This window comes from Oncorhynchus mykiss, chromosome 14 (assembly GCF_013265735.2).
Source record: "Oncorhynchus mykiss isolate Arlee chromosome 14, USDA_OmykA_1.1, whole genome shotgun sequence".
NCBI lineage: Eukaryota > Metazoa > Chordata > Actinopteri > Salmoniformes > Salmonidae > Oncorhynchus > Oncorhynchus mykiss.
In genome coordinates this window covers 4,773,672-4,787,190 of record NC_048578.1, presented here as the reverse complement: position 1 = coordinate 4,787,190, position 13,519 = coordinate 4,773,672, and positions in this window count along the sequence as shown.

The window sequence follows — 13,519 nt, the reverse complement described above, 5'->3', positions numbered from 1 at the left end:
GGACTTTTAGATACCTGGGACTGGTACCGCGGGCTGGCAGCTGTGCCTGTGATTGAGTCTCATGACAGAAATGTCCTCATTAGCTGGCTACAAATGGTATGAAAAGAAGCATGCAAAGAGAGAAGAGAGGAGTCAGAGGAAAGGAGAGCAGGGAGGGGAGAAGAGGAAAGGAAGGGGGAGAGAGATGGAGAGAAAGTTTGCAAGCTTTTGACACTCACTGCCTTTTATCTGTACAGTGTTTCAGAATTTGGTTTAAAGTTCTGTGTGCGCTAAGAAATATTCTCTGTCATTATTATACACACTTTTAATTAAAGAGGAATACAATATAAATGAGTTGAACCCTCTGTTGAGGCTAATTATCATGTCTTTGATACTAAAGTGAGCAGAGAGAGAGAGATAAGGGCTCCCCATTCATTCTCAGTTAGGGGAATCTGAGAATTGGGGAGCGGATCAACATCATCACCACGGTGAAAGACCTAACTTTCTTTCTTCTGCTTCCCAACACTGCATCCGGAGACGAGACCTCCTCAGTTCAAATCAAAGATCTTCTTTTAATGTGAAGATCTGCTGTTAGAGACTAGCAGAGTGCCTGGAGTGCAGGGACCAAGGGGATAAGGGGGGTAGGGGGTTATGTGTTGATTAGGAGGAATGGAACTCAACAACAAACAAAAGCCATCCTTCATCATCTTTTCACTTTTTGCTCTTTCCTCATGGAATTCCTCTGTGAGTTTTTCTAATGATCTCGGCTTCCTATGAACATGTTGCTCTTTAGGTTTGTTTCCACTGTTGTTTTGGTCTAAGTAGCTGATTATGCCTGTCATTAAAATAGGGCTATTGACATTTCTTGTCTTTCCCCATGAGAGTTAGCGTGGAAATATTGATTGACAGTAGTTGCACAAACACTTGTAAGTAAAATAGAAAATGCGCAGTAGACTACTCCAGTAGGCCAGGCACTGTAGCGTATGGCCTTGTCAGTTGGATACAGTAACCTGTTGCAAGCTTTAGTGTTCACTTCAGCTGTACTGTACCTTAGGACACAGAGAGGCAGAGAGATCAAGAAAGAGGAAGTGGGGGAGGAGAGAAAATTGGATGTACATAGCAATGAAGGGAGAAAGAAAAGGAGATAGGTTGAGATGGATGAGGCGAGGAAGAAAGATAAGCAGGGTAAAGCAAAATACAGATGAAGATCGAGAGGGAGAGCGATGTGCTTTCGAGAGAGAGACGAGAGATATAGGGAAGGTGATGAAGAGTGGGGCAATGGAGTAAGAGAGGCGAAGATATAAAGAGTGAAGAAGAGGGCTTAAGATGGAGAGGGTTATGACGAGCAGAGGAGCGAGAGGGTGGCGAGAGAGAGTAGAAAGAAAGAGGTAGAGAGTGAGAGAGATAGACGGAGGTAGAGAGAGACTGAGAGGGATAGAGAGATATAGAGTGCATTCGGAAAGTATTTAAACCCCTTCACTTTTTCCACATTTTTATTATGTTACAAACTTATTTTAAAATGGATTAAACCGTTTTTTAAAATCATCAATACCCCAGAATGACAAAGCAAAAGCAGTTACTTAAAAAAAAAACGGAAATATTAAATAAATATTCAGACCCCTTACTCGGGACCTTTTGGCAGCAATTACAGACTCAAGTCTTCTTGGGTATGATGCTACAAGCTTGGCACACCTGTATTTAGGGAGTTTATCCAATTATTCTCTGTATATCCTCTCAAGCTCTGTCAGGTTTGATTGGGGGAGTCAATGTACAGCTATTTTTAGGTCTCTCCAGAGATGTTTGATTGGGTTCAAGTCCGGGCTCTGGCTGGGCCACTCAAGGACATTTATTAATTTAACCTTTATTTAACTAGGCAAGTCAGTTAAGAACAAATTCTTATTTACAATGACGGCCTACCGGGGAACAGTGGGTTAACTGCCTTGTTCAGGGGCAGAACGACATATTTTTACCTTGTCAGCTCAGGGATTCGTTTCAGCAACCTTTCGGTTACTGGCCCAACGTTCTAACCACTAGGCTACCTGCCGACATTCAGAGACTTGTCCCGTAACCACTCCTCTGCTGTCTTGGCTGGTTGCTTAGGATTGTTGTCCTGTTGGAAGGTGAACCTTTGCCCCAGTCTGAGGTACTGAGCACTCTGGAGCTGGTTTTTACCAAGGATATCTCTGTACTTTGCTCCGTTCATCTTTCCCTCAATTGTAACTAGTCTCCCAGTCCCTGATGATGAAAAACATCCCCAGAGCATGATCCTGTCACCACCACCCTTCACCGTAGGGATGGTATTGAACAGGTGATGAGCGGTGCCTGTTTTCCTCCAGATGTGACGCTTGGCATTCAGGCCATACAATCTTGTTTCTCATGGTCTGAGAGTCCTCCCCAAGCGGGCTATCATGTGCCTTTTACTGAGGAGTGGCTTCTGTCTGGCCATTCTACAATAAAGGCCTGATTGCTGGAGTGAGTTGTCCTTCTGGAAGTTTCTCCCATCTCCACATAGGAACTCTGGAGCTCTGTCAGAGTGAACATCGGGTTCTGAGTAACCTCCCTGACCAAGGCCCTTCTCCCCCGATTTCTCAGTTTAGCCGGGCAGCCAGCTCTAGGAAAAGTCTTAGTGGTTCCAAACTTCTTCCATTTAAGAATGATGGGGGCCACTGTGTTCTTGGGAACCTTCAATGCTGCAGAAACATTTTGGTATCCTTCCCCAGATCTGTGCTTCGACACAATCCTGTCTCGGAGCTCTACGGACAATTCCTTCGACCTCATGGCTTGGTTTTTGCTTTTACATACACTGTAGGACCTTATATAGACAGGTGTGTGCCTTTCCAAATCATGTCCAATCAATTGAATTTACCGCTGGTTGACTCCAATCAAGTTGTTGAAACAGCTCAAGGATGATCAATGGAAACAGGATGCACATGAGTTCAATTTCGAGTCTCATAGCAAAGGGTCTGAATACTTAACTAAATAAGGTGTTTCTGTTTTTTATTTGTAATACATTTGAAAAAACATCTAAAAACCTTTTCGTTTGTCATTATGGGGTATCGTGTGTAGATTGATGAAGGGGAAAAAACAGTGTAATCCTTTTTAGAATAAGGTTGTAAACATATAACAATTTGTCTGAATACTTTCCAAATGCACTGTATAGAGGTAGAGAGAGAGAGGTGTGTGTATATATAGAGAGAGAGATGGATCGAGAAAGAGAGGTACAGAGAGAGTGAGATGGAGGGTGTTACAGAGAGAGCGATGTAAAGTGAGAGAGAGAGGGAGAGAGAGATAGAGGGCGAGAGAGAGAGGTAGAGAGTGGTGGCACAGCTGAGGTTGACACTAATGAGCAGCAGTAGTCTTTGTGATGGGACCTGACAGTGGAGAAGAAAGCATAATCCCCCGACAGGATGCTCCACAACACTAATTGGGGGAGCGAGAGCCCGCAACATGTGTGTGTGTGTGTGTGTGCGTGCATGCATGCTTGCTTGCGAGAGAGAGAGAGAGAGAGAGAGAAAGCATGTGAGAGTGTGTGCGCGTGCATGCGTATGTGTGAGCGAGAGAGCATGTGAGATTGTGTGTAAGTGCATGTGTTTACTCACTGTGTATGCACAGTATGTGTGTCAGATTGTATGACCTGTGTGTGATGTGTATATGTTTGTGTGTGTGTGTGTGTTGTAGGGAGAGTATATTTTGTGTATGTGTGCATAATGTATAAGTAAATGCTTGCTTGTTTTTCTGTGCAGAAAAGCTTTGAGTAGGCTACAGTGACCATGTGGTAGCTATAGTCATCAAGATCACAGTGTATTGAATACGTTTTCACACTGTCTTAGAGTAGGAGTGCTGATCTAAGATAAGGTTAGCCTTTTAGATCATAATCACAGTTAGGCCTACGTAACTGTTAGGCCTACGTAACTGTTAGGCCTACGTAACTGTTAGGCCTACGTAAAGCTGTCCTGACGGCGGAGCTTTCTTTTCACCACCATGGAGGGAATCTGGACATCAGCTGAGCCTCATCTGGCTGCGAAAAAGTTAATTCAGCCTAATTCACTGCCTTTTTAAAAACCATAGCTGATATGGCTGACTTGCTTAAATAAATATGGTATCTACTGACTCCTTGTGAATTTGTGTAACTCAATAAAAAACGCATTCTCCTTCAATAATAACGAATGTCGACATGAGTTTTGACTTTTAAACCATGCACACACATTATAATATTTATGTTCAGTAGATAATGTTTGTTCTTATATCATTAACGCTAAGCTCAATGCATAAGCAAGTGCAAGCAAACGAGCTGTGATGAGGTTGGCCTTCGTTCAGCACTTTCAAGATGGACATGACAGACTACTGCAATGCTCTACTTTCCGGCTACCCGGATAAAGCACTAAATAAACTTCAGTTAGTGCTAAATACGGCTGCTAGAATCCTGACTAGAACCCCAAAATTGGATTATATTATTCTAGTGCTAGCCTCCCTACACTGGCTTCCTGTCAAGGCAAGGGCTGATTTCAAGGTTTTACTGCTAACCTACAAAGCAGTACATGGGCTTGCTCCTACCTATCTCTCTGATTTGGTCCTGCTGTACATACCTACACGTACGCTACGGTCACAAGACGCAGGCCTCCTAATTGTCCTTAGAATTTCTAAGCAAACAGCTGGAGGCAGGGCTTTCTCCTATAGAGCTCAATTTTTATGGAATGGTCTGCCTACCCATGTGAGAGACGCAAACTCGGTCTCAACTTTTAAGTATTTACTGAAGACTCATCTCTTCAGTGGGTCATATGATTGAGTGTAGTCTGGCCCAGGAGTGTGAAGGTGATCTGAAAGGCTCTGGAGCAACGAACCGCCCTTGCTGTCTCTGCCTGGCCGGTTCCCCTCTTTCCACTGGGATTCTCTGCCTCTAACCCTATTACAGGGGCTGAGTCACTGGCTTACTAGGGCTCTTTCATACCGTCCCTAGGAGGGGTGCGTCACTTGAGTGGGTTGAGTCACTGATGTGATCTTCCTGTCTGGGTTGGCACCCTCCCTTGGGTTATGTCGTAGCGGAGATCTTTGTGGGCTATACTCTGCCTTGTCTCAGGATGGTAAGTTGGTGGTTGAAGATAGCCCTCTAGTGGTGTGGGGGCTGTGCTTTGGCAAAGTGGGTGGGGTTATATCCTTCCTGTTTGGCCCTGTCCGGGGGTGTCATCGGATAGGGCCACAGTGTTTCCTGACCCCTCCTGTCTCAGCCTCCAGTATTTATGCTGCAGTAGTTTGTGTCGGGGGGCTAGGGTCAGTTTGTTATATCTGGAGTACTTCTCCTGTCCTGTGTGAATTTAAGTATGCTCTCTCTAATTCTCTCTTTCTTTCTCTCTCTCGGAGGACCTGAGCCCTAGGACCATGCCTCAGGACTACCCGGCATGATGACTCCTTGTTGTCCCCAGTCCACCTGGCCGTGCTGCTGCTCCAGTTTCAACTGTTCTGCCTGTGATTATTATTATTTGACCATGCTGGTCATTTATGAACATCTTGGCCATGTTCTGTTATAATCTCCACCCGACACAGCCAGAAGAGGACTGGCCACCCCACATATCCTGGTTCATCTCTAGGTTTCTTCCTAGGTTTTGGCCTAGGAAGAAACCTAGGTTCCTAGGTTTTGGCCTTTCTTTTCCTAGCCACCATGCTTCTACACCTGTATTGCTTGCTGTTTGGGGTTTTAGGCTGGGTTTCTGTACTGCACTTTGAGATATCAGCTGATGTACGAAGGGCTATATAAATAAATTTGATTTGATTTGATTCAGATAAATTCAGCAAGATGTTGATGCGTTAACTTTAATCTTCTTTAAATCACAAGAGAGAGGGAGAGAGAAACGCAGTTAGCCTACCATTTTGAAGTATTTTATTAGACCTATGTGGTCTAAAAATTGTAGGAAAATACAATCACGAGGATCCACTTTTATAGACAATAAGCCTATACCGAAGCACAGACAGTGCATTGCGCAAACAACCCTTGCAATATCAACTGGAATTACAGAATTCAGAACATGGGTCATTTTTACAGTATTCTCCCTGTACACCAAGTCAGAAATGTAGGATAAATAACGGGGGCTTATAAGCAGACAATGAAAGCTTTCACATTATTCAATGACGACATTTCTCTAAAACTGGCTATAGGTGGCTATAGGCTACATGTGCACCACCATAGGGGGACAGGGACCAAATTCTTTGGGTGAGACACATGGGCTACTAACAGCTTACTACACAACATGAACGTAGTATTATTTTCTTAGCTACAGTATACAGTACATACATATCCCTGGTATGTTACATCACCAGCATACAATACATAGGCCTATTTTTGGACTCACAGCTGTTGTGCTGTGCCCACTTGAACAGGAAGGTGGCGCGGCGGTCCTTCTTGTGGGCAAACGTTGTCATCAAACTTTGCCATCAAAGTCTGGCATTCTCTGGATTTGTGGTGCTTTCAAAACAACTGGGAACTTAGAAAAAATGTAGGTTGAATCATGACTTCATTGATCTTCAGGTCAGAAAGTTGGTGCTCTAGAAAGAAACCTGAGTTCCTGACTTGGAATTCTGAGTTGGATGACCGTTCAAAACATATTTTCCCAGTTGGAGCTTGTTTATTTCAGAGCTCCCAGTTGTCTTGAATTCACCGAAGTCAGAGATTTCCGAGTTCCCAGTTGTTTTGAACCTGGCTGAAGTCATGCTGGATAGACAGCATGGCCAATGTATTCAACCTTTTCTGGCCCATGGTGTTGCGTGTGAATGTTTATGCTTTTAAGCTTGGAAAATAAACCCTTTCAGACAGATGTTTTAAATCCTTAAACCCAGACTTGTACCGCACACCCTCTCCACCGAATTGAAAGCAGGGGAAGCAAAATAGTGATTGCTTTGCATCGCAGTTAGTCACTGATTCTTTCCAAAACCACTCGTTGTTGAATTTGAGATTTCTAACTTGTTGCGTAACATTTATGTTCAATGGCCGAGCACCAATACGCTTTATCTATAGTTTCTCTTCATATGACAAGGTTTGAAAAGGATTTGCCAGCAGATTGTCAACACGAATCATGATGATGACTGCTTGTCTAGCTAGCTAGCTTGTGTAAGAGGATTCTAAGATAATACACAATGCAGAGGACAAAAGGTCAAGAGGGAATTAATGATCAGTGGGTCAGAGACATGGGAGGAAATTGCCTATACATTGTGCCTGAAACAGGATACTTGTTATTTGGCCATTTGCCCAGTCCAATCAAATCTGCGGTAGATATGACGTGATTTGACGTAATTTTATCTGTGGCCAATGACCTTGAGCCTTCGTGGACAGGCATTTCTAATATAAATCTATGGCAGCACCCAAGGGGTCTTGAACTGACTACCTCTCCCTGAAGACTCTGCGGTGATGTAATGTCCCCGTGAGTGACAGAACCCTGAGCCAATCACGGCACAACTAAAGAAAATGACCAACTCCTGCCCTCTGTGCTTTCGCTGGCTGCAACGCCTGCATTTTGGAGCTGCCTTATTGAAAAGACCATCTTTGTATGCGGCTTTATTAACTCAAGGATTTTATACATGTTTTAGTTTTGTTTTGCCCCACCTGCCCTGAATGACGTGTCACCACTGGTGTTGATAGACTAAAGGTGCGAGTACTTGCACAGGCACTGACGTGACAGAAGCTTTACTCATCTAAATTCTTGTATGCAGCTATACTATAGCACAATGAAGCCAATGTACAGTGACTTGCGAAAGTATTCGGCCCCCTTGAACTTTGCGACCTTTTTCCACATTTCAGGCTTCAAACATAAAGATATAAAACTGTATTTTTTTGTGAAGAATCAACAACAAGTGGGACACAATCATGAAGTGGAACGACATTTATTGGATATTTCAAACTTTTTTAACAAATCAAAAACTGAAAAATTGGGCGTGCTAAATTATTCAGCCCCTTTACTTTCAGTGCAGCAAACTCTCTCCAGAAGTTCAGTGAGGATCTCTGAATGATCCAATGTTGACCTAAATGACTAATGATGATAAATACAATCCACCTGTGTGTAATCAAGTCTCCGTATAAATGCACCTGCACTGTGATAGTCTCAGAGGTCCGTTAAAAGCGCAGAGAGCATCATGAAGAACAAGGAACACACCAGGCAGGTCCGAGATACTGTTGTGAAGAAGTTTAAAGCCGGATTTGGATAAAAAAAGATTTCCCAAGCTTTAAACATCCCAAGGAGCACTGTGCAAGCGATAATATTGAAATGGAAGGAGTATCAGACCACTGCAAATCTACCAAGACCTGGCAGTCCCTCTAAACTTTCAGCTCATACAAGGAGAAGACTGATCAGAGATGCAGCCAAGAGGCCCATGATCACTCTGGATGAACTGCAGAGATCTACAGCTGAGGTGGGAGACTCTGTCCATGGGACAACAATCAGTCGTATATTGCACAAATCTGGCCTTTATGGAAGAGTGGCAAGAAGAAAGCCATTTCTTAAAGATATCCATAAAAAGTGTTGTTTAAAGTTTGCCACAAGCCACCTGGGAGACACACCAAACATGTGGAAGAAGGTGCTCTGGTCAGATGAAACCAAAATGGAACTTTTTGGCAACAATGCAAAATGTAATGTTTGGCGTAAAAGCAACACAGCAGAACACACCATCCCCACTGTCAAACATGGTGGTGGCAGCATCATGGTTTGGGCCTGCTTTTCTTCAGCAGGGACAGGGAAGATGGTTAAAATTGATTGGAAGATGGATGGAGCCAAATACAGGACCATTCTGGAAGAAAACCTGATGGAGTCTGCAAAAGACCTGAGACTGGGACGGAGATTTGTCTTCCAACAAGACAATGATCCAAAACATAAAGCAAAATCTACAATGGAATGGTTCAAAAATAAAAATATCCAGGTGTTAGAATGGCCAAGTCAAAGTCCAGACCTGAATCCAATCGAGAATCTGTGGAAAGAACTGAAAACTGCTGTTCACAAATGCTCTCCATCCAACCTCACTGAGCTCGAGCTGTTTTGCAAGGAGGAATAGGAAAAAATGTCAGTCTCTCGATGTGCAAAACTGATAGAGACATACCCCAAGCGACTTACAGCTGTAATCGCAGCAAAAGGTGGCACTACAAAGTATTCACTTAAGGGGGCTGAATAATTTTGCACGCCCAATTTTTCAGTTTTTGATTTGTTAAAAAAGTTTGAAATATTCAATAAATGTCGTTCCACTTCATGATTGTGTCCCACTTGTTGTTGATTCTTCACAAAAAAATACAGTTTTATATCTTTATGTTTGAAGCCTGAAATGTGGCAAAAGGTCGCAAAGTTCAAGGGGGCCGAATACTTTCGCAAGGCACTGTAGCATTCGATGTTGCTACTCCATTTAACCACTGGATATCTCCTCTCCACTCATTTCTTTAGTGTGTGATAAATCCCTCCGCAAAGATTCCCCTCCCCAACAGACACATGCATGCACGTACGTACATATACGGCCACATGCACACCCACATGCACATACATACATGCAAACATGCACCCTGCACGCATGCGCTCACACATACGCGCCCGCCTGCATGAACACACGCCTGCATGAACACACACACACACACAAAAATCAACACACTCCCCACGGTGCAGTTTCCATCTTTGACTCCGAATCAATCATTTTTAATTTATCAGAGGGGATTTGTGTCATGTAGGCTGATGCCAGCATCAGTAAGAGGAAGGAGGCACAACAACAGTGAAAAATCCAGTGCAAATCCCTGCTCTGATGCGATTACAACACACAACCAAATCAGAGCTGACTTGAATAGACACAGAACACAAAATCATATTAGGGGAAATTCGATGTGCATGGCATTACATTTCTCTCAATCTCTCTCTCCCTCCCTCCCACACATTCATTCTATATCTGTCTGTCCCTCTCTCCCTTTTTGTCTTTTTTTGTGTGTTTAGTTACCTGAAAACTATTTCCTATGATTCATCTAGTTTCCTTCCTTCCTTCCCTCTCTCTCTCTATTTTTCTCTCTCCTCCCCCCTTCTCCCCCCTCTTCAAGTCTCTCCGTGGAGTTACCCGTTTAGATTCCCCTGGGTTGACGCCTGTTACCCCTCAATGTTACAGGTAACCCTGAAAACAGCTCACACCAGTCATCGGCCAGATAGCGGGAGGGAGAGGACAAATAAAGAGAGGGATAAAGGAAAAGATGGAGGGAGAGATAGATAGATATAGAAAAAGCCAAAAAAATGGATGGAGAGAAAGAGAGGGATTATGATGTCAGAGACAGTGGCTCTTATCTTGCCATTATCTCAAGCATCCTCACATTACCATAATAATGGCTTTTAACCAAATGTAGCTGGAGCTCTCCAACCTAGGCAGGTTCATGCCGAGTTATCAGTGCTCAGCACTCACATTGAAGCAGATAAAAAAAGGTTGAACAGATCAGACAGTGTGTGAGGTGTGTGTAGGTGTGTGTGTGTGTGCATGTTATAATCGGGTGTTTGTTGGTCTTACAGGGTGAGGGTTTGGTGTAACTAGGGTAGAGGGTGTGTGTATATGTATGTGAAATAAGGGTTATGGCATTGGTTATTATGATGCATGTGATGAGGGTGAGAAGGAGAGTTGCGTATGCCAAGGCAAATATGTGTGGGTGTGTGGGTGAGAGGGTATGTGAAGGTAAGAGAGCTCAATGAATGAGTGCAACGAGGCACTGGTTCAGTGTTTATGTGTGTGTGTGTGTGTGTGTGTGTGAGTCAGTGCTCGAAGTCTGGCCAGGTGCTCTGCGTGTGTTTCCCCCATCCAGATGGCCTCTCTGCAGGGCTGGGCCGGGGTGCGGGGTCTCCTCCTGCCCTTCCCTTTAGAAGGTCGACTTGACCGACTGCACCACCCAGGACTACCGGCTGCCAGACCACAACCAAGAGAGAGAGACAGAGAGACAATGAGAGAGAGCGAAAGAGAGCGCGAGAGAGGGAGAGCGAGAGAGAGAGAGATGGAGGGAGAGCGAGAGAGAGACAATGAGAGAGTGAAAGAGAGACAGAGCGAGAGAGAGAGAGATAGAGAGAGATGGAGGGAGAGCGAGAGAGAGAGAGAGAGAGATGGAGGGAGAGCGAGAGGGCCGGATGGATGGAGAACTGCACAAAACAGAAAAGCTTTCTCATTCACGTAAACAACAGATAAACATTCACAAATATTGACATAAACGTTTTACACATGCACTCCCTCACATCTCTCCAGTCCTTGTAACGTACACACACAATTACACAAACGTACACTCTCTCTCTCAATTCAAAGGGCTTTATTGGCATGGGAACCATATGTTTACATTTCCAGAGCAAGTGAAATAGATAATAAACAAAAGTTAAATTAACAGTCAGAAATGAACAGTAAACATTACACTCACAGAAGTTTCAAAGGAATAGAGACATTTCAAATGTCATTATGCCTATGTACAGTGTTGTAACAGTGTGCAAATACCCTCTCTTTCTCTTTCTTCCTCTCTCTCTCTCTCTATCTTTCTTCCTCTCACTCTTCTCTCTCTCTCTCTGTCTTGCTCTCTCACTCTCGCTCACTCACTCTGTGAATGGGGTAGGAGGGTGAGGTAGGTGCCAGGTGGATGTGGAGACCCACAGATGGCTAGGGTGGTTCCCTCTCTGTGAGGTCTGGACCGGAGCCTACTCCCAGATAACCGGGCCTCCCTCCTCATGTTGGACACACTGTGCTATCTCTGAGGTGAGCTCCATCAGAACTGGACTCAGAGACTCCATAACGAAGACTGCAAAGCTGCTGGACATGATTCTGTCATCCAAATTCTCCCAGAAAAATCTCTCTGAAATGCTAATGGTAGTTGTAAAATAGTAAAAATATAAGTATGAACTGGGTTCCATACTTAAAGCTAAGGGGACAGTACTATCCCCGAATGATTCCTCACTACAAGTCCCATGGTGGAAATACCGGAAACAAAACAACAACAAAAAAGTTACTCCTCACGCAAAACAACAATAACTCAAACGTAACAGCGTGGACCCAGACAAAAGCTTTAAAGTAACAACCCAACACTCCACAGGGCACGTTTAAACTCAATTCTAATCACATTCCAATAACTTTATTGTACCCGTGAGGGAATTTCTTGTGTGGAATGGTACAAAGAGTGCTGCGTACCAAGACACAGGCTATAGTGTCATAGCTACATAACATGTAAAAAAACAAACAAAAAACCTTGACAGCCCAGGGAGTTAGGTTAATAGTGTCATAGTAACAGCAGCACATTGGTAAACCCACAGCCTGATGATGACAGATCCTGTCACCTCTCATGATCTACAGTACTGAGCACCCCCCCACCCCCCCCATCCCAACCTAATGAATTAATCACTGTGAGCGCCTGAGTGTGTGTTTTCGGGGGGGGTGATGGGGTCAGAGTGTGGGTTGGGAGAGTGGGTGGAGGGGGGGCAGTGTGTGTGTGTTAGGGGGGTGGGTGTCAGAGTGTGTGTTAGGGTGGGTTAATGTGAAGTGACATGGGCTGCGGCGGTGATGTACTCATCTCTCCAGGCTTGCCGTATATCCCTCCTTCCCCTCTCCTCCTTCCTACCCTCCAACCCCCCGTCACTCTTCCAACTTGACATTTCTATCTTTGTAGTGTGCTCTACTCACTCAGTCAACCAACCCCTTTGCTCTTAGCTCAATACACACACACACACACACACACACACACAGGCCACAGAGTCCAGGAGTGTAATATATGCTAAGAGCTGTGTGCAAAATTGTCGGACAAATACGAATGTATAAAGATTCTAAAATATATTTTGTCACAAACACCGGATACCTAGTGGGACCATCTTCAGCCAGAGCGCTGTCTCACACTGTGTGTGTGTGTTTCAACTTTTTGTAAAAGCATAAACAGTCTGGGCTGTGTGAGCAGAGATGGCTTGTTAAGCGCAGGCAGGTTGTGTTGTGAGAGGAGCGCTAGTTTGAAGTGCCAGGAATACGGGCGGTACATGAAGAGATGGGGAGGTGTGTGTGTGCGTGTGTATGTGTGTGTGTGTCTGTGGTGTTTGTCTGCATGTGTGTGGGTGGGTCTGTTTGTATGTCTGTGTGGTTCATGTTTATTATACCTGCCTTGGAGCTCTCACACTGGGCCCAGAGTCCTACCTATCTAGCAATGGAACACACAGAGTACTGGAATTTTATTAGTAACTATTCTCTATTGCTGTGAGGCCAAGCCCTGTTAAGTTGAATGCGTGTACATTTGCACATCCATGTGCATGCTGGCATGTGTTTGCCAGTGAACGTGTATGTCTGTGGTGTGTGTGTGGGTGTGTCCGTGTGTGTTTGTGCCCATGCGTCTCATGTCGACTTGTGGAAATGTCCGACCTTTGACCTTTAGGTTTTGACCCCCAGGCAATCAGTTAGGCCACATGTCACTTACTGCCTCTTGCGCAGAACAAGTATTGTAGGAAACACACACACACCAACCATCTGTATCACTCAACCTTTCCAGTGAAACAGGCAAAATATTCAGTCCTCCTCATGTTTGTGTGCGTTTTTGTGTATGTATGTA